Source organism: Artibeus jamaicensis, unplaced genomic scaffold (assembly GCF_021234435.1).
Source record: "Artibeus jamaicensis isolate MK-2021 breed Jamaican fruit bat unplaced genomic scaffold, CSHL_Jam_final contig_475, whole genome shotgun sequence".
Lineage (NCBI taxonomy): Eukaryota > Metazoa > Chordata > Mammalia > Chiroptera > Phyllostomidae > Artibeus > Artibeus jamaicensis.
The window spans coordinates 3722767-3742991 of NW_026521852.1; the positions used below are offsets into that span (position 1 = coordinate 3722767).

General features: G+C 47.8%; 1 protein-coding gene across 3 annotated transcripts in view; it reads left to right on the forward strand.

Annotated features, from left to right (window-relative positions):
- Nucleotides 1-20225, forward strand: part of LRRN2 (leucine rich repeat neuronal 2) — an 81513-nt gene that overhangs the window by 17855 nt on the left and 43433 nt on the right. The window contains exon 1 of one of the 3 annotated variants that reach the window (XM_037155419.2): nucleotides 16654-16675. The exons of the other annotated variants lie outside the window; for them this stretch is intronic. The gene's annotated coding sequence lies outside the window, so the exon portion shown is untranslated. Of the gene's footprint in view, nucleotides 1-16653; nucleotides 16676-20225 lie in introns of those variants that run through there. 3 annotated transcript variants of the gene reach the window in all.

A 20225-nucleotide genomic window follows, 5' to 3' on the forward strand; every position in this document is an offset into this window, starting at 1 on the left:
CTTCTGGTCCACTCCATTGATTTGAGTCCCAGTTTCCTTTTCATCTCTATGGGTTTCCTGTGGAATTCCATTAATTTCCCTTAGTTTAGCCTTCATATGTTTCTCTAATTTGTGGCTATAATCAACCAGATCTGTTAGGATCCTGATGACCAGTGTTTTAAACTGTGCGTCTGAGAGTTTTGCTATTTCTTCGTCGCTTAGATTTATCTCTGGGGCTTTGAGGTCTTCCTGCGACATTTTTGGTCTGTTCTGGCCCTTTAAATGTGAGAAGCGGCACCTTGGAGTCCCAGGTCGCTGGGTTGTGACGCTGTATGTGGGGGTGTGGTCAGAGCGGGGAAATGGCGGCGCCCTCTACTGCCGCAAGCCACGGGGACCTCCGGGCCCCGGTCCAAGTGCCCACTCCCTCGCCTGTCCGCTCACCCGCAGACAGGCAACCGCAGTCAACACGCAGCACCGCCTCCCCACCGTCTCCTCAGCAGTCGCTCACCCGGTGGGTCGCTCGGTCGCTCACTAGGTCCAATCCTGGGCCTGGAACCCGTGCGTCTGGATTCGTGCGTCAGGACTCCACGCCTGGGTCCGTCCGACCGGAGCCCTCCCGTGCAACTCCTCACGAGACGCCGGTTTCGCCCCTTACCGGTCGGGCTGAAGAATTTGTTGTTAACGGACTTCCGAAAAGTTCAATTTTCCGTGTTCTGGTTGTGTTCTCTGGTGCTAATATTTAGTTGTCCCTAAACTTGGTTGTGTGAGAAGGCACGGCACATCCACCTATACCTCCATCTTGGCGGAAGTGCCTCTGAGCTTTGCTTGACCGTTCCTTCTACCTGGTGCCCTTCCTACTCTCCTCACCAGACCTGACTCGCCCCCCTGCTTCAGGCCTCAGCTCTCATGCCATCTTTTCCAGGAAAGCTTCCCCAGAGCCAGAGACCTCCTCTGGGTACCAAGCACCCTCAGCATACCCTGTTAAAAACCTTTTTTGCTGCATCTTCCTCTTCTGCTGGGTTGGGAGCTTCTTGAGGACAGAGACCGTGACTTACTCATTTTTGGACTCCCAGTGTATGGCCTACAGGAATAACAACAATGACGTCACGGGGCCCACTGCATGTTAGATGCTATGTTAAGCACTTTATATGAACTCGCTGAGCCGTAAAATGATGTTATGCTGTAGCTACTACACCCTATTTTTGAAATGACTTTTTATTTTAAAATAAATATAGATTCATTGGAAGTGCAAAGAAACATACAGGTAAGTCCTGACTCCATTCAGCCTCTCCCAATATTAATATTAACATCTTACATAACTATCATGTGATATCAAAACCAGGAAGTTGACATTGATATAATTCGTGAATTATACCAGCTTTTCTGAATTTTACCAGTTATACATGCATACATGCATCGATCTGTGTGTGTGTAGATTTGTGTAACTGCCAGCATACTTAACTGTATCATCACAAGGCTTCCTCTGTAGCCACGTCCCCACCCCCACCCCCACCGCCTGGCAGCTGCTAATCTGTTCCCCATCTCTGTAACTGTTTTACCACAGATGTTATATACATTGAATAGTACAGTCTATAATTTTTTATTGGCTTCTTAAAATCAGCATAATTTCCTTGAGGTTCATCCAAGACGTGGCTTGTCTCAATAGTCTTGTCTATTTGTTGCTGAGGGATGTCCCTTGGCAGGCACAGTCCAACCACTCACCCCCTGAAGAACACATGTATCACCCATGTTACTAGTGAGACAACTAACTTGCCCTGGGTCATATGACTAGTAACTGACACTTAATAAATGTTTGTAAATGTTTAATGTGCTGAGTTCAGTGGAATGAGGGCACTTCGTCTTCCCTTGGCACCCAGCATTGTGTTTTGATGTAGAGCAGGGGCTCAGTGACTGTTTGCCAGTGAGGATGTGGATGAAATAGCATGTATGTTTACATAGGTAGCAGTCATGTCCACCTTGCCCGTGCGCCTAGATATTCGCAAGAGAGGAATACATCCCTCTCCATGCCTTACATAACTGCGCCTTCAGTTTTGCTTGGAATTTCAGAAAAGCAAATTGGGGGTAATTTGGGAAAATAAAAGTGATCACCTACAGAGATGGCATTTTATTGACTAAAATGCCCAAAGCTAATTGTTCCAAATTAATATGTGTCATATTTGCATGCAATCTTGCATCTAATTTGTAGGTTGCTCATTTTAGCACAACACAGAGAAACCCTTCCAGCTCCTGCTTCCTGCCACCACCACCCTCCCAGCTGGTCCCAGGTCAGGCTGTGCTGTAGAGTCAGTCTGGGGAAACAGTGGGCTGGGTCCTGGAAGTGCCCACCCTAAGCTGAAAAGTCCATCCAGGGCGTTTTTACCTGTAGAAGAGGAGCCAAGTTACTGCCACTCAGCAGGGGCCTCGGGAGGTTTAATTAAGGAGGATTTGTGGAGTGGTCGGAAATCTTTAGCCTCCGGTGTGGAGAGCCAAATACAATTAAATGATTGGAAAGGAACTGCATGTTGGGCTAGTCTTGATCCTGGGCACAGAACTTGGGAGAGGGGCTTCCTTAAACACCTCTGTCATTTCTCTGTCTGGGGAGGTAAGGTGACAAGAAAGCCAACCCCAGCCTCTGGGGACACATTGGAGATAAGTGGGGTCTCTAGGGTGGGACTTTCACAGAGGGTGTTTGGAAATGTCTCCCATGACATCAAAAGGGAACCTGTGATTTTAGTCCAATCAAGGCCTTACCAAGGGCTACAGGTCATGGGGACAGATTAAAGGGGTGAGACTCTGGGCCCTGCCCTCAAAGAACTACAACAGTGCTGATCCACCCTTAAGCAATCAAGAATAAATAAATGCCAGAGTAAATTGTCCAGGCTCTAAAACCAGTGGTATTTAGCAGTAAAGAGAGACTGGAGATGTCCTGAGGAGTGAGGCTCATGCTGGAGACTGCAGGACCAGGCCTAGGGACATGTTCCTCGGCCATGGTACCACACCAACCCAGAGACTCCGGGAGCAAACACTAGGGGAAAGCAGAGACGGATCTAGTATGAAGTTTACCAGGAGGTTCAAAACAGGACCTCAAAGTAATTCTGGCCTTTTGGCAGACCTTCTGGGCTTGCGTCCTCAGACCCCTGGGCCACTCTGTTGCCAGGTGCACTTCAAAGGAAGAGTAGACGCACCATCTCCCTAAAGAGACTAGAGCAATTGGAAGAATGGGCTAAGTAGAAAGTGGGGCCAATATTGGGGCAGAGGGTGAGACATGTCTGATTTAGGACCAATATTGGGGCAGAGGGTGAGACATGTCTGATTTAGGACCAATGTTCTAAGGACTCAAGTGGAAGTTCGGTACTCTAGGGGACTGAATGCAGAGAAAAGGTGACAGTATGCGATGGTCACTGGGGTAGAGCTGCCCATGTGGCAAGAGACTGCTGACCCCATGGGGAGGGCGAGCGCAGGAAAGCACAGAGACTGGGAGAGGGTTGCAGGAAGGATGGGCTCGTTGCCCTGCTAGTTGGCGTCAGCAGTGTGTGCAGGCGGAAACCTGAGGAAATGCCCCTGGATCAGAAGAGCTGAGACCAACAGCAGCTCACGGGGATATAAGCAGGCAGGGTCTGCATTCAGAGAGGATAACAGACAAGGGCGGTATTTTTCTTGTTGTTTTTAAAGGTGAAGAGAGGGTAAGTAAAGGACTAAATTTCCTGCCCAGCAGGGAAGAGAGGAGGGTGGTTTTGAAAATAAGGAAATCTCTCTCTTAAGCCAGAGGGAAGCAGGAGAGAATTGGCAGCTGGGCAGAAGTGTAGGGGTGGAGGCAGAGTGGTAGAGCACAAAGGAGGTCACCCTGTTCATCCCACTGGTCCCATCAGGTCAGCAAGGTCGCCTTTCTCGAGGTCAAGTGCAGATGGGAGCACAGTGAGAAGCAGAGTGTGCCAGGGCAGCAGCGAGAAAGGAATAAAACGATTGCAGCAAAGAGGGCTGAGTGAAGCTGCAGTCATGAATCTGTAATAGGGCTGGACCATCAGCTTCCGCTTTCTCTTCCTGTGATGCTTGCGGGGAGAGGAACAGGGGCAAGGCAGGGAGAATTGCTTTTTTTTTTTTTTCATTGACACAGGGGCAGCAATGACCTTTGTAACCTTTTCCTGGGTTCCTAGGCTATCCAGCCTTCTGCAGAGAGACTCTCCCAGCCTGGCCTCTTCCTGTGAACCACCCAGTGAGGAGCTCCATTCACCTGGTCTTGCCGTCTGGGGAACTCTGTGCTTTTCAAAGCTCGAGGCCATTTTTTCTTGGCCTGACTTATCAATGGACCTGTTCTAAAAGAATCCCATTTGCCCTCCGCTGCTCTCTGTGCGCTGTTTTCATTTTTCTCCTCTCCTCGATCTTGCAACAGCAGCTTAATAGCCTGCGAGAGGGTCAGGCTGGGAAGATGAATGCCAGTCTGTGGGGGACTGCGTCCTGCCTCTCCATCAGGCAGTCGATGGGAGGCAGGGAGCAGAGAATGGATAATCCAAGGGAACACAAACAGACACAACAAACAGCTTGCAGGATGATCCAAGCAGCATTTGTACTTACGCATGGAGGGTGCTGTGAAGACTCGAGTGCCACCAATTTGCTGGGCTGATTAGGTCTGATTTGGATAATGCTGGTTGCACTTCCCAGAGTAGAGTAGGCAGCAAGGAGAAACCAGGATGGGCAAAGAGTGTTTGCTGGGAAGAAGCCACCAAGGCTTCTCTGCACCAAGTGCAGAGAGCAGAATGGAGGGTCTGAAGTGGCTGCCACTGTTTGAAGAACTGGCACATCAGAGCAATCCAGGTGCTGGCAGGCCACCCAGAGCACAGCGGCCTCATTGACGTTTTCCTCGCACGTTGTGTGGGACTCCGTAATGGCCAGCTTAAACAGGGAGAAAGCCTGGGAAAACCCCTTGAGGTAGTGTCAGGGCAGCGATCCAGCATGACCTGTCCCTGTCCCTACCTGTCCCTTGATGATGTGTCCCAGGTCCATGAGCACTGTGGCATGAATTCCCACAGGGGCTACTGCCCTGCCCTTCCCTCCCTCCCCACCCAAGCACTGGCTTTCTTCTCATCTTTGGCATCAGTTCATGGTCCAAATGAAGGATGGAGGCGAGGACCCCTGGGGCAGAGACCATGAGATGGAAGGAGTTTCCCAGAAGGCCTCTGGAGACAGTCCATTTTAGGAAACACGGGTTCTGGTCTCAGCTCCAGCCTCAGTGTCCTATATAACTGTGAGCTACTCACCGAGGCTCTCTGGACCTCCATGCCCCTGAAGAGGCCATGTTTCTATCTCAGTCCCTGAAGGAGTTATGCAAAATCAGTTTCCAGTCATCATGAAACCAAAGTGTGCTTGAGCAGTAGTGTCCTCAGATTCTCCAGACTTTATGATGGGGCTGGATTGTGTTTCTCTGTGTCCAGACAAGGGACTGTGGCCAATTTCGAGCCATATGGCTTGTGTTTAAGGTCTAGTTCCTAGCTACTTATCTCTTTGAACTTGGAAAGGTTATTCTGTACCTCAGCAGTCCTCAGCCTTTTTGGCACCAGGGCCCAGTCTGGTAGAAGACCATTTTTCCACAGACGGGAGCAGGTGGGACAGGATGGTTTCAGGATGATTCAAGCATATTACATTCACGCTCACCTCCTGCTCTGTGGCCCAGTTCCTAACAGGCCCAGACTGGTACTGGTCCACAGCCTGGAGGTACTGGAAGGCCAATTTTTCATCCATAAAAGGGGACCCATAGCTGCCTAACACAAGGCGTTTATGCAAATCAAATAAGACAACGCGAGAAAGCTTTCTGCAATTCTTCCATGTCCAATCATTGTTAGCGGTTGAGAGGGAGAGGTAGCAGAGAATATGGAAAGATCATGCGGCTTGAGTCATAAGGACCTGAGTTCAAATTCCAAATCTTTGTGGGTTTGTGGCCTTGAAAAATTTGGTGAATGTCTCTTAGTGTTGGTTGCATCATCGATAAAGTGCACGTAAGTAGGCCACGTCAGAGAACTATCGTGAGGCTCGGGTGGCATGGTTTTTGAAAGGGTCCAACGCATGATAAGTGTCGCTCCCTTTCCTTTCCTCCTGCCCTCTGTCTGGCTCCCTGTCCCCACAGCCCAGCCTCCCCAGGCCTTCCAGTCAAGGACGGCCCAGAAGACATAATTTGCACACATTTTCAGACTCATTCTCAGAGCTGAAGTTCAGCCTGGCGTTTGTGGGACCGCCACCTTGCCTGTACCCTCCCCAGAGCCTCCCCCCCAGGCATGCGTATTCAGTCTTGTGTTCCTCTTTCTGTGAACTGCAGGTCCTCGCTGAGGACTACACAACTGACCAGACCCAGTGCCCAGTTTCTGTAAAGTCATCAGGCTATTCCATGGCATTCTAGCTCTGCTGGAGACAAGCTCTCCCCAGCCACTGCCGCTCCATAATGTTTTCCCAGCCACCCTGGGCAGGAGGCCTCCTTGCTTGGAGTAAATCTCTTCCCTGATGAAGGGGTCCACTCCCTAACCTGATCCTAGTGAACCCCTTGGCGCCCACTACCACATCTGCTTTCTGAGAGTGCCTCCTCTGCCACAGGGTGGCCAACCTCTAACCCTCCCTGCCAAGGGCATCTGGGGGCCCTTAACCACCCAGCTGTCCCTTGTGGCTCCCAGAAGGATGGCACTTAGGCCATTTGACTGGGCAGATGTCCAAGCCCCTGTGTGGCCTTGTCTGGTCTGTGACCACCCTTGGGGCAGAGGGGGCTGTTAACAGCGCAGGTTCCCAGGCAGCTCCACAGACCAACTAAATAGATTCCAGGGTGGGCATCCAGAAATCTCCATTTTTAAATAAGCTTCCATGTGATTTTTGTGCACTGTAAAGTTTGGAAACCACTGGTGTGGCTCCCCCCCCCCCCCCATTTTTACTGAGGTAGAACTCACACAGGGCAGCACAGAGATCCTAAGTGTGCAATTTGGTGAATTTGTTCCCAGATGTACAGTGCCCCCTGCCAGGATACTGCAGCCTGGATCAAAATGTGGAACCTTCCAGCCCCTGAAGACTCCCTAATGCTCCTCAGTGACACCTGAAGGGGTGACCGCTGGTCAGAGTTCTAGCAACCAGATTAGTTCTGCCTGTTTTTGACTTTCATCCAATCACAGCATGTGGCTTCTATCACTGAACAGTGTGTCGATGCTGCATACTCTTAAAAGCCCAAACACCTACTTTCCATTCCTGCACTTCACACTCTCCCTTCATATAGGAAGGTGGGGAAGTCGATAGGAACAAATATAAGAAGAGAAAGAAAGCAGGAATTTTCAGGGCCTCTCCCTCCTCAGGCCTGTGGCTATCAGGGCTGGTCACATCCTTCAAGCACCTCTACTTTTAGAGGCTCAGGACCATCACTGTGCTGCCCAGGGGGCCTGGCCCGTTCCCCTGCCAGTCTCTCTGTCGTAGCTGCTGGGTCACTCATTTGTTACATGTGGATTGCCAGAGAGTCCAAGCACATTCCAGATGAAATTGGCCCATTTAAGCTACAAATGAAAAGACAAATGAGTTGGAAATTGCACAGAACAAGCCGACTCTTCATCAGCAGGTATCAGTCCTGACATGCTGAGCTGGGCAGCCCATTTAGTCCTTTCCTGCAGCTGAGGTCAGAAAGGCTTCCCCGGAGACAGGACACGCCAGCACTTTCACGCCCAGCCAGGCAGAGGAGCAGCCCCAGAGGCTTTGAGGGGAAGGTGGCAAGGGTTTGTGTGTGCGTGCATGAGTTTGTGTGTACACACAGGAGGGAACAGGCGGAGGACGCAAAGGGGGTGCAAAAACAAAGCAATACAAAAAGAGGATTCTGTCATCCCCAAAAGAAGAAACAAAGACATCTCAACCATCTACTATGTGCCAGGGCCTATGCTAGGTGTTCACGCTAAAGACAGACAAGACCTGCCCTTAAGGGGGTCACAGACCAAGGGAAGAAAAAAGATAAAGTGAGATGATGGTGACGATGACAGAAAAGGCAGTGAGCAGTGGAGACACATCTGTGAAAGCCAGGAGGAGCAGCTGGGAGGGAGAAGTGAGGGTGTGTGGGAGACCTGGAAGTGAGCGTGCACGGCTGGAAGGGAGGAGCAAGAGCCCCACGGCCCAGCCATGGCCATTTCAAAACCTGGGCTGTACTGGAGCAGCAGATGTAAAGCAGGGAGGAAGGAACTGGGAGGAAGAGGAGGCCAGCTCCTTACCCCTGGGCCAGGGATGGGCAGCTGTAAGCACAGCCCAGAAAGAGAGAGCTTCCAGATTGGTTCTTGATGAAGTGTGGGAGTGTAGAGCTGACAGGCAGTGAGTTCACCAGTCTAGTGAATGGGCCAAACCAACAAGCAAAATATTTGGATGGTGGTTTATTGCCTGTTGTGCAAAGAGGAGTTGAAGACCCAGGAGTTAATCTCTGGGTCTCCAGCTCATCCATTTTCTGAGCTGAGGGAGCTGCAAAGAGGCAGGGAATGCAAATTTGTTTTCGTGTGGACCCAAGCTAAATACAACTTTTGGGCTAGTAATAATAGCAAAACTTATAAAGCACTTAACATGTATTAATTCATTTGTGCAGTAAAAATGTCAGGGACGAAAAGTACTAATGCATTTCAAAGCCAAACACAAATGACTTTTGACTTAGTTATCTCCTCCTCCCATGCCTATTCTGAGAGTTGATTATGGGCCATTAACCCCTGAAGGAGCTCTGAGCCAACTCTCCCTTACTCAGGTGACTCTGAAGTAGAATTCCTGAGGGGCTAGATTTGGAAGCAGTTCCAGGAGCACCTGAAGGATTCCAGATCTCGGTGGGCCAGACAGGCTTACCCTCTCCCTCCTCATCCTCTGAGCTGAGGTGCTCTGGGTCCAGCCTCATGCTAGGTGCTCAGCCAGAGAGGAGATTCAGGAGACATCCTGAACAATATGGCTGCTCCTTCTCTCCCTTCCCCCTCCCAACTGATAACCCTCCAAATGATCTCCATATCTATGATTCCGTTGCTGTTCTGCTTGTTTGCTTAGTTTGTTTTTTAGATTCAGTTGTTGATAGTTGTAAATTTATTGCCATTTTAATGTTCATAGTTTTGATCTTTTTCTTTTTCTTAAATAAGTCCCTGTAATATTTCATATAATAAGGGCTTGGTGATGATAAACTCTTTTAGCTTTACCTTGTCTGGGAAGCACTTTATCTACCCTTTGATTCTAAATGATAGTCCCTCTCTCCAGAGACTGCTCTCTGCCCATTAGCAGAGCCAGAATCCACGTGCATTGCACCATTGTGGATGTCGCTAGGCCCAATTGTCACCAGTAAACTAGTTTCCATAGCAACAGAGGTACACTAGACCCTTGACATTCTCAAGGGATACATCATAGCCTTTCATGAATCCATGGATTAGAGACTACCATGTAATTTGCCCCATAAAATTCAGTAAAGTATGACTGAGAAATGGAATGATGGCCAGTGAGGGCAGCCCCTATCTTTCAGCTTCCCCGGAGCTGTCCCTGAATCACTCTCACGGCACTTGCAAGTCAGCACTGTACACTATTTCATGTCATATCAGGGCTGGTTGTTACAAGAAGCCACTTTATGATAAACCTGAGAATGCCAAGTGTCTGCTGCTTTTCAAATGACAGCAAAGAGGGATTTTGACTAAGCATGGTAGACTCAACACATCCATGTGTCTCCCCGCTGCCACATTAAAACAAAAGGAAAGGAGTAAAAAGGTCCAAGACCACAAGGGTGAGGGAGTGGAGACCAAAGTGAGTCAGGGATATATATATATATTGTTTGGGAAGTTGAGAAGCTAACTGACTTGGCTGGATAGAGAAAGAAAAACCTGGAGACCCCCAAAGAAGGAGCCAGTGAGAAATGGGCAGATTCCTGCCATAGAACCACAGAAAGCTCAGAAATTGGTGCCATATGAAGCCAGGGAATGGAGCAGGCCCCAAATCAGAAGAGTGATGCTCCAGAGTGATTCCTCACCCCATCTCACCACAGACCTGTCCTTGCTTTTCTCACCCAGCATCCTGGAGAGACCTTTATTCACCAGAGACTGAACCCAACCAACAAGTGCTGGTTTGGGGACCTTGGGGACAAGTATGGGTGGAGAGAGGCAACATACTGAAAAATGGGTATTTGTAGAAAGTTTGCAAACCAAATGGGAAGCTCCTTGCCCTTTTCCTTCTGTTGACTCTAGGAATGCTTGTAGCAGGGCAAATGATGGCATTTGGGTAACTTCACTGAAACCTGCCATAGTGAGACCGACCAGTGAGCAAGCTCTGTCTATGCGCAAAGACTCTAGTCAACTTTTGAACGACTCACTCGTAAATATGAGCCATCAGCCAAGTAGATTTTTAAGGAAAACATCCAATATTAAAAAAAAAAGCATAAGCCAAAATAAACAAAAAACAAGAACTTACAGAAATAAAAAAATTATTCAGGGAGTAAAATATAAAATCCATTGCCACTACTGCCACAATGGACTTTCTCAGAGAAGTAGAAAGGGTTTTATTCCCACACAACAAGAACAGGGGCCTTTTTAAAGTACACAGTTTAATACACAGTTTTTAGTATATTCACAAGGTTGTGCGACCGTCACCGCAATCCAATTCTGAAACATTTTCCTCTTCCCAAAATTAAACCTCGGACTCATAAGCAGTCACTCCCCATTCTTTCCTCCCTCAGGCTTTGGCAACCACTAATCTGCTTTCTATCTCTATAGATTTGCCTATTGTGGACATTTGATAAGTAGAATCATAAAACCTGAAGCCTTTGTGTCTGGCTTATTTCATTTCATGTGATATTTTCAAGGTTTATCCATGTAGCAGGTATCAGTACTTCATTTCTTTCTATGGCTGAATAATATTGCATTGTATGGCTATTTTAAATTTTGTTTATGCATTTACCAGTTGATGGACATTTGGGTGATTTTTGTTTAGGGAAAATGCAGAAAACAGAAATGAGCTCTTAGAATTGAAACTATATTTTGTTTCCTCAAATGAAACTTTTAAGTTTGCAAGGATCCACTAGGTGCCCAAGAAAATTGTTTCACAAAGACACAAAATTTTTAAATTTCAAATTGTCAGGGATAAAGTAAAGGTCTACAAGTATCTAGATAGAAAAAGGCAATTTTGGATAACAGCAGATTTCTCAAAAGAACCCTGCAGGCAAGTAGGTAATGGAAAAATACCCTCAAACACATGAGGAAAAGTTATTTCTATTCTTTAAAAAAATTTTTTAACTTCCAGCCAAGGTGGACGCAAGGTAGAAATACTTTGCTTCCTTGCACAACCAAAAGAAGAATAACAACCAACTTAAAAACAAAAAACAACCAGAACCGCCAGAATATTGAGCTGTATGGAAGTTTGACAATCGAGGAGTTAAAGAAGAAACATTTATCCAGACTGATAGGAGGGGCAGAAATAGTCAGCCAGGGCAAAGAAGATGAACGTCAAGGTGCTGGACTGGGTGTGTGAGGCAGTGGCTGGCAGACTGGGTGGTCCCACATTCATGTTTGGATAAGGTGGGAGGAACAATTGGGGAGCGAGACAGACTGCACAACCCAGGGTTCCAGTGTGGGAAACTAACACCTCAGAACCTCTCGCTGTAAAAATCTGTGGGGGTTGCAGTGGGAGGGGGGAACTGCCAGCCGCACAGGAGAGTTCATTGGAGACACCCACAAGATCCTAGAACATACACAAGCCCACCTACCCAAGAATCAGCATCAAAAGGGCCCAATTTGCTTGTGGGTAGCAGGGAAGTGACTGAAAGTGGGGTGACAGCTGAGCAAGCAGCATTGTTCCCTCTTAGACCACCCCCCAACAAACAGCACCACAAGGCAGCAAGTGGGTTGCCCCACCATGGTGAATACCTAAGGCTCTGCTCCTTACAATGAGACAAGTGTGCTGAGACAAAGAACTATGGCCCAAATGGAAAAACAGACCAAAACCCCAGAAAAATAATTAAATGACAAGGAGATAGCCAACCTATCAGATGCAGACTTTAAAACACTGGTAATCAGGATGCTCACAGAAATGACTGAGTACAGTTGCAAAATAGAGGAAGAAGTGAAGGCTACAAAAAGTGAAATAAAGGAAAATATACAAGGAACCAACAGTGAGAGGAAGGAAACAGGGACTCAGTCAGCAGTTTGGAACAGAGGAAGAAATAAACATTCAACTGGAACCTAATGAAGAAACAAGAATTCAAAAAAATGAGGATAGGCTAAGGAACTTCTGGAACAACTTTAAGTGTTCCAACATCTGAGTCATAGGGGTGTCAGAAGGAGAAGAGGAAGAGCAAGAAATTGAAAACTTATTTGAACGAATAATGAAGGAGAACTTCCCCAATCTGGCAAAGGAAATAGACTTCCAGGAAGTCCAGGAAGCACAGTCTCAAAAAAGTTGGATCCATGGAAGCACACACCAAGGCACATCATAATTACATTACCCAAGATTAAAGATAAGGAGAGAATTATTTTTTATTTTTTATTGTTGTTCAAGTGAAGTTGTCTCCATTTTCCCACCACCACTCCTCCACCCCACCCACCCCCAATTCCTACCCTCAATCAGGAGAGAATCTCAAAAGCAGCAGGAGTAAAGGAAACAGTTGCATACAAAGGAGTGCCCATCAGACTATCAACTGATTTCTCAAAAGAAACCTTGTAGGCAAGAAGGGGCTAGAAGTATTCAAAGTCATGAAAGGCAAGGACCTACATCCAAGATTGCTCTATCCAGCGAAGCTATCATTTAGAATGGAAGGGCAGATAAAGTGCTTCCCAGATAAGGTGAACTTAAAGGAGTTCATCATCACCAAACCTTTATTATATGAGATGTTAAAGGGACTTATCTAAGAAAAAGAAGATAAAAACTATGAACAGTAAAATGGCAACAAACTCACAACTACCAACAACTGAACCTAAAAAACAAAAACAAACTAAGCAAACAAATAGAACAGGAAGAGAATCATAGACATGGAGATCACATGGAGGCTTATCAGTGGGGAAGGGGAGGGGGAGAATGGGAGAAAAGGTACAGGGAATAAGAAGCATAATTGGTAGATACAAAATAGGGGGAAGTTAAGAACAGCATGGGAAATGAGGAAGCCAAAGAACTTATATGTATGACACATGGACATGAACTAAAAGGGGTGGGGAAATGCTGGTGGGGGATTTCAGGGTGGAGGAGGGAAAGAGGGAGAAAAATGTGGGGCAGCTGTAATAGCATAATCAATAAAATAAACTTTAAAAAATAAATAAAAATTAAAATTAAAAAATTTCAGTTACAGCTGACATTCAATATCATATTAGGACTTCCGCCAAGATGGAGGCATAGGTGGAGACGCTGTGCTTTCTCACACAACCAAGTTTAGAGACAACTAAATATTAGCAACAGAAAACACAGCCAGAACACAGAAAATTGAACTTTTCAGAAGTCTGATAACAACAAATTCTTCAGCCTGACTGGTAAGAGGGGAGAAGCCAGCAGCTGGCAGAACAGGGTTGCACAGGAAAACTTGGTCAGATGGACTCAGGCACGTGGATCCTAGGTGTGGGGTTGCAACGGGCAGACCCAGTGAGCAGCCCAGTGAGCGACCGTCAGGGCGGTGGGTTGACTGTGGTGGCGCATTCCTGTGCAGATAGACCAGTGAGGGAGTGGGCAGTGAGATGGGACCGAGCAGGCCCCAGTGGTGGGAGGCAGCAGAGAGGGCCGCCATTTCCCCGTTTTGACCCCACCCCCACATACAGCATTACAACCCAAGGACCCCGCTTGGTTGCCCTGCCCCGCCCCGCCCCTAAGGCTCCACTCCTCATACTTAATGGGCGCAAACAGATCAAAAATGGCTCAAGAAGATTTCAAAGCCCCAGAGCCCATAACTCTAAGCAACGAAAAAATAGCAAAACTTTCAGATGCACAGTTCAAAAGACTGGTGATGAGGATGCTCACAGAACTGGTTCATTTTAGTCACAAATTAAAGGAACATATGAAGGCTAAACTAATTGAAATGAAGGGAATTGCACAGGAAACCAATAGTGATGGAAAGGAAACTGGGACTCAAATCAAGGGAGTGAACCAGAAGGAAGGAAAAAATGACCAAACAGAAAAGTATGAAGAAACAAGAATTCAAAAAAATGGGGAGAGACTCAGGAACCTCCAGGACATCTTTAAATGCTCCAACATCCAAATTATAGGGGTACCAGAAGGGGGAAACGAACAGCCACCAGTGGAAAACTTATTTGAACAAATAATAAAGGAGAATTTCCCCAATCTGGCAAAGGAAATAGACTTCCAGGAAATCCAGGAAGCTCAGAGAGTCCCAAAGAAGTTGGACCCAAGAAGGAACACACCAAGGCACATCATAATTACATTAGCCAAGATTAAAATGAAGGAGAAAATCCTAGAAGCAGCAAGAGATAAGGGGACAGTCACCTACAAAGGAGTTCCCATCAGACTGTCAGTGGATTTCTCAAAAGAGACCTTACAGGCAACAAGGGGCTGGAAAGAAGTATTCCAAGTCATGAAATCTAAAGACCTACAACCAAGATTGCTCTATCCAGCAAAGCTTTCATTTAGAATGGAAGGACAGATAAAGTGCTTCTCAGATAAGATCAAATTCAAGGAGTTCATCATCACCAAGCCCTTATTATATGAAATGTTAAAGGGACTTATCTAAAAAAGAGAACGATAAAAAAGATGAACAGTGAAAGGACAGCAAACTCACAGTTCTTAACAACCAGACCTAAAACAAAAGCAAACTAAGAGGACAGCTAGATCAGGCATGGAAACATAGAAATGAAGATCTCAAGGAGGGTTAGCAACAGGGGAATGGGAGGAGGAGAAGGGAGGAGAAGGTACAGAGAATAAACAGCATAGACGGTAGGTAGAAAATAGGGGGGAGGGTAATATAGAAGCTAAAGAACTTGAGACGCATGGTCATATAGAAGCTAAAGAACTCGAGACACATGGTCATAAACTAAAGGGGGGGAGTGGTGGGGGTGGGGGGTGTGCAGGGTGGAGGGGAATGAAGGGGGGAATAGAACAACTGTAATGGCATAATCAATAAAATAAAAGTTAAAAATATATATCATTAGTTTCACGTATACAGCATAGTGATTGGACATTGATATAACTTAAAAAGTGATTCCCCCCAACAAGTCTAGCACCAACCTGACACCATCCAGTTTTTACAATATTATTGACTATGTTCCCCCGCTGTACCTTATATCCCATGACTGTAACTGCCTATTGTACTTCCTAATCCCTTCACCTGTTTTACCCAGCCCCCCCACCCCTTCCATTTGGCAACCATCAGTCTGTTTTATGAATCTATGAGTTTGTTTCTGTTTTTATTGTTATTGTTTATTTTGTTTTTAGATTCTACACATAAGTGAAAGTATATGGCATTTGTCGAGGGAAAGTTATTTTCAGTCTAAAATTATACTCCCAGTCAATCTATCAATTAATTAAGGTGATTGAATAAAGATATTTTCAAATATACAAATTTTCAAGAAACTTACCACTTTTCCAAAAGTAACTTAACAATGTCCTTCACCCAAACAAGAAAGATGGCGTGAAACTCAGGGAGAAAGACACACAGTAAGAATGTTTACCACCAGAGAAAAAGGCCTGGAAGGGTGTGCACCAAAGTAACAGTAGTTGGCATCAGGAGGTGAAAGAGGAGCTTTTTAAATTTTCTGCATATATTTTTCCGTATTTTCTAACTTTTCAATAATAGTACTCAGTTATACCTAAATGACTAGTTTTTGTTTTTTTTAAGATTTTATTTACTTTTAGACACAGGGGCAGGGAGGGAGAGAAACATCAATGCATGGTTGCCTCTTGTGTGCCCCCTACTGAGGACCTGGCCTGCAACCCAAGCATGTGCCCTGACCAGGAGTCAAATTGGCAACCTTTTGGTTCGCAGGCCAGGGCTCAATTCACTGAGCCACACTAGTCAGGGCAAATCACTGGGTTTTTGTGGGCAGATAGCCAGAGATAGGAGAGAGGTACAGAGGAAAGCTAGGGCACTCTGAGGGCCACTGGGCAGCTCTAAATTCCATTATCTGGCACAGCTAGTGCTTATGTCACATTTCACAGCCCTTGGGCCACATGAGACCTGTGAGTGTCTGTCTGCCCTGTCAGGCTGACAGCTTCCCTAGGACAGCGGGTCTTGTTCGTCTTGTGCATTCCCAGGGCCTAGCAGGGAGCAGGCAGGGGGTCAGTGCGTCAGTGAATGTATAGAGAGAGAGAGCAAGGGAGGAGGAAAAGAGGAAAAAAGGAAAAATGATAAAGTCCTCCAAATGTAGACAATAAACAGAATAAGACCTGGAGCAGGAGGGTTTTGCAGACCTCCTGGCTAGAAAATCAGGTTAATTAGTGATCAGGAAGCCAGTCAGCCTTGGGCCTCCCTCAGGCTTCCCCCGACCTGGGGCCAGCAGCGCCTACTCCTAACTCCCCAAACCCAGAACTTCAGAAGTGGGAGGGGCTCGCAGTCATGCAGCCCAGTACTTTGACCTTGCAGGTCAGTCACGAGTCATCTCCCCACTCTGGGCCGCAGTTTCCTCCATTGAAAAACAAGGAAACAAAATGAGGTGGGTGCACAGGTGCCTTCCAGCTCTGACCTTTGGAGGATTCACAACATTCCAGGAGGCAGAGCACCAACTCACCTTACTTAGGTGTGGAGACTGCTCACGGCACAGGCCCGGTAAGGGGAAGGGGCCACCTCCCAGCCAGCTGTTTCTGCCTGTGGAGGCAGCTTCTAAAATGGGTACAAGTACAGAACAGCCTTGGGCCAGCTCCTCTTTTCCCAGGAGGTGGATGCTGGCCTGGGACAGCAAGTGTGGCCCCAGCTGCCTACACCAGAATCATCTGCTTGGGAGCTAGTTCTACCCGCAGACCTGCAGCAGGGGACCAGAGAAGCAGGATGGGTATTTGCATGTTGATGAGCACCACAGGTGATTCTTGGGCCCACTCGGATTTGAGAAACATTGAATTAAAGGGGCTGGGATTCAGGATGGGAGCTTCAGTGCTTGTAATTGAAATAGCCACCATTTATTCAGTACCTACTCCACGTGGGGCACTTTTTGACATCTCTAATCTCTGCAAGAACCACCCTGTAAAGTAGGTATTATTACTCTAATTGTACAGAAGAGAAATCTGAGACCCAGAGCAATTAACTTGCCAGACATCACACAGCTAATGAGACAAAGCCAAACATTTAACTCAGGTCCTTCTTTGCCCTTCCCGTTCACATAAAGGTGGAGCCTCGGTGGGCAGGGGAAGTGGAGAGTGTGAGGGGCCCTCCGCCATCTCTGTTTTTCCCTTGCGCTCTGCCTCTCAGGCATTCTTTAGGCTCAAAGGTGCTGTTCTGATAGGGCATGAAGCTGGTCCCAACCTCTGCCTTCCCTCCTTCCCTGCCTCCTGCTGTCTAATTTAAAATGCCTTGAATAAACCCCTGCTCTGTGCTGCTGGCAGTGCACCAATATCCCACCGGGAAACCAGCAGCACCTGGTTGCCCGACCTGTGAAGAAACCTGGTCCCTGGCCGACGCCAGCTGGGGAAGGGAGACAGAACAGGGGAGAAAGGAGATAGCCCTGGGGTGGGTTAGGGAGGGCAGTGGTCCTTCTTAAGCCCCACGGCTGGGAGGAAATTCTAGAAGGTTCTAGATAGGAGAGTTCTCACCTGTCTCCCATGTCTTAGCTGGACTTGCCCAGTTCTCATTCTAAAGAGTTTTCTGAGGAGATTCCCCGGCAGCCCTGTCAGCTGCTCCTGCACCCGACAGCACTTCCTTCAGGAGGTTTTTCGTGGCATTTCTCCTGGAAGCCCCCACCCCACCGCCGTTGCCTGTTCCTTCTGCCTCACAGTGACCAACCACTTGGTTCACTCATGACTGCGAGGGCTGGGGTGCGGAGGCGGTTGGGGCTCAAGATTGAAGTTTCCTTATCATTCAGGTCTCTGACCTCAGGGCCCTCCCCGGCCACCCAGAGTAATCCTCCTGTTTAGTTCCCCAGGTTGTTTTCTATTGCTACTGTAACAAAGCACCACCAATACAGCTGCTTGAAAGAGCACACACTTTCTGTCTCACAGTCCTGTGGGTCAAAAGTCCAACTGGGTTGGCTCAGTTCTCAGCTCCAGGTTTCAAAAGGCCAAAATCAAGGTGTCAGCTTTGGAGGCTCTGGGGAGAGTGTGCCTCCAAGTTTCTCCAGGTGGCCGGTGGAGTGCTGGTTCCCGTGCTTGTAGGACTGAGGCATCCGCTTCCTCGATGGCTGTCAGCTCCAGAGGCCTCTCTTCAGTCCTGTGCATGACCCCTGCCCTACGTCTCAGAGCCAGCAACAGGGCACCAGTCCTCTCCTGCTTGGAGTCTCTTCTGCTTCTAGCTCCGAAAGTTCTCTCTCTTAACAACTCTTGTGATTAGAGTTGTCCCACCCAGATAATCCAAGACCCTCTCCTAATCACCTTAATTGTATCTTCACTGTCCCTTTTGCCCTCTAAGGTAACAGATTCAACAGGTTACAGGAATTAGGGTGTGGACATCTTTCATTCTACTTGCCATGTTCCTTCTTAGTCCTTGTCACCATCTAATGTCTTATGTACTTATATGGTTATTCTCCATCCTTCCTTCTCCTCTACCATGTAAGCTTCACAAGAAAAAAAAATGGTGCCTGTAATGTTCACTGCAGGGTCCCTAGGCCTCCTTAAACAGTGCTTGGCACACAGTAAGCCACTGGTGTTTGTTGAATGAATGAATTAATGAATGAATGAACGAACAAATGTTGCAATGACTATCAGATGCTCCGTGGAGGCTTCCCAGAGCCCACCCCTCCACTGGACAAATGGGAGGCTGTCAGGCAAGGATACCTTCAGGCCAGAGCGCCCCCTCCTGGCAGCATCGCTGCTGGCCTCTAACAGCTGCACCTTCTGACCAGCTGCTTCCCAGTCCTGCCTCTGCCAATGCTCTCCCGTCCTTCCACCGGGGATCCTCAGACCCTCGGTCTCTTCCAGCCTGAGGATCCAAAACGACAGAATCGTGAGGCTAGGGGGCTGGCCTGAGGGGTGCTGAAGAAGTGGAGGACCAGTCCAAGAGGAGGCAGAGGCTGCCTCGCCTCAGCTGGGCTCAAAGCTAATTCACCTGGGACTTGAAACAATTAATTTCCCCAATCTGCAAAATGATCAGCTTCTGAGGGAAAACAATTAGTCCACTGCAAATTGTAATTGTCATCTCACTCCTGATTTTAATTTGGACTAATGAGGGCTAAGTGATTCCAGCTCCCTCCTCCTCCCACTGCCTGGTGGCTAGGCCCTCACCTGCCAGGGGGCATGTAACCCTTGGCTGCCCACTTCCCACCAGAAGCTGAGGGACATTTTCAGGTTGGCAAGGGATTGCACTGGCCAGGGCAAAGCAGGTGCCGGCAGGAGGGAGAGAAGCAGAGTGTGCCTCAGGCCCACAGGGAAGCTTGCTGTTTATAGGGCTCCTAGGCAATCAGAGTTTTATTGAATGGAATTGACTACTGGCTCGCTCCTCTGTCACAGCCAGTTACCTCTCACTGCACAGACTCTGGGGACCCAGCTTCCAGGAGTGTCTGTCTGCCTCCCTCGGGCCAGGTTACTTCTGCCTGTCCTTGTTCTTTCCCACCCTCCCCACAATTCTCTGCGGCGGGGAGGGGGCTGCATGCCCACCATGTGCCTGCCGTGGAGAGCAGTGTAGTGAGTGAGCTCAGATCATTTCCTCTAACCCCAGCTCCTACTCCTAAACACACCGAGGCCTAGAGAGGGCAGGGACTTGCGCTGGGCCACACAACAGTCTGGGCCCAGCAGGAGCGTGTCACTTCATGCTTCCATACTGTTGCTCAGTTGTCCCTTCTCTCTTGGGATACTCTGTTGTCCATGGTTGGCATTCAGCACAATGCCTGGTGTACTCAGTGATGCAGGAGAGAAGGCAGAGTCCTGAGTCCCAGTCCCTATTTTTCTACCACAGCGCCCCCCCCACCCCATTTAGTCTCATTTCCAATTAGTTTGGTTTGACTCATTTATTAACACATCATTCATTTATTCATCACTGCAGCCGTGTGCTGGGAACCGTGCAGAGTGCTAGGATACAAAGACAAGGAAGACCAGACCTGTTCTCCATACGCTAAGCTATGGGGACCCCATAGCTTAGTGGCTTCCAAGGGCAAAGCTGTTCAGCCCTGGGTCCCCAACCTCCAACAGGTCACTCTTCGGTGGCAACCACCCTAAATACCGAGTGGCAGTAGGTA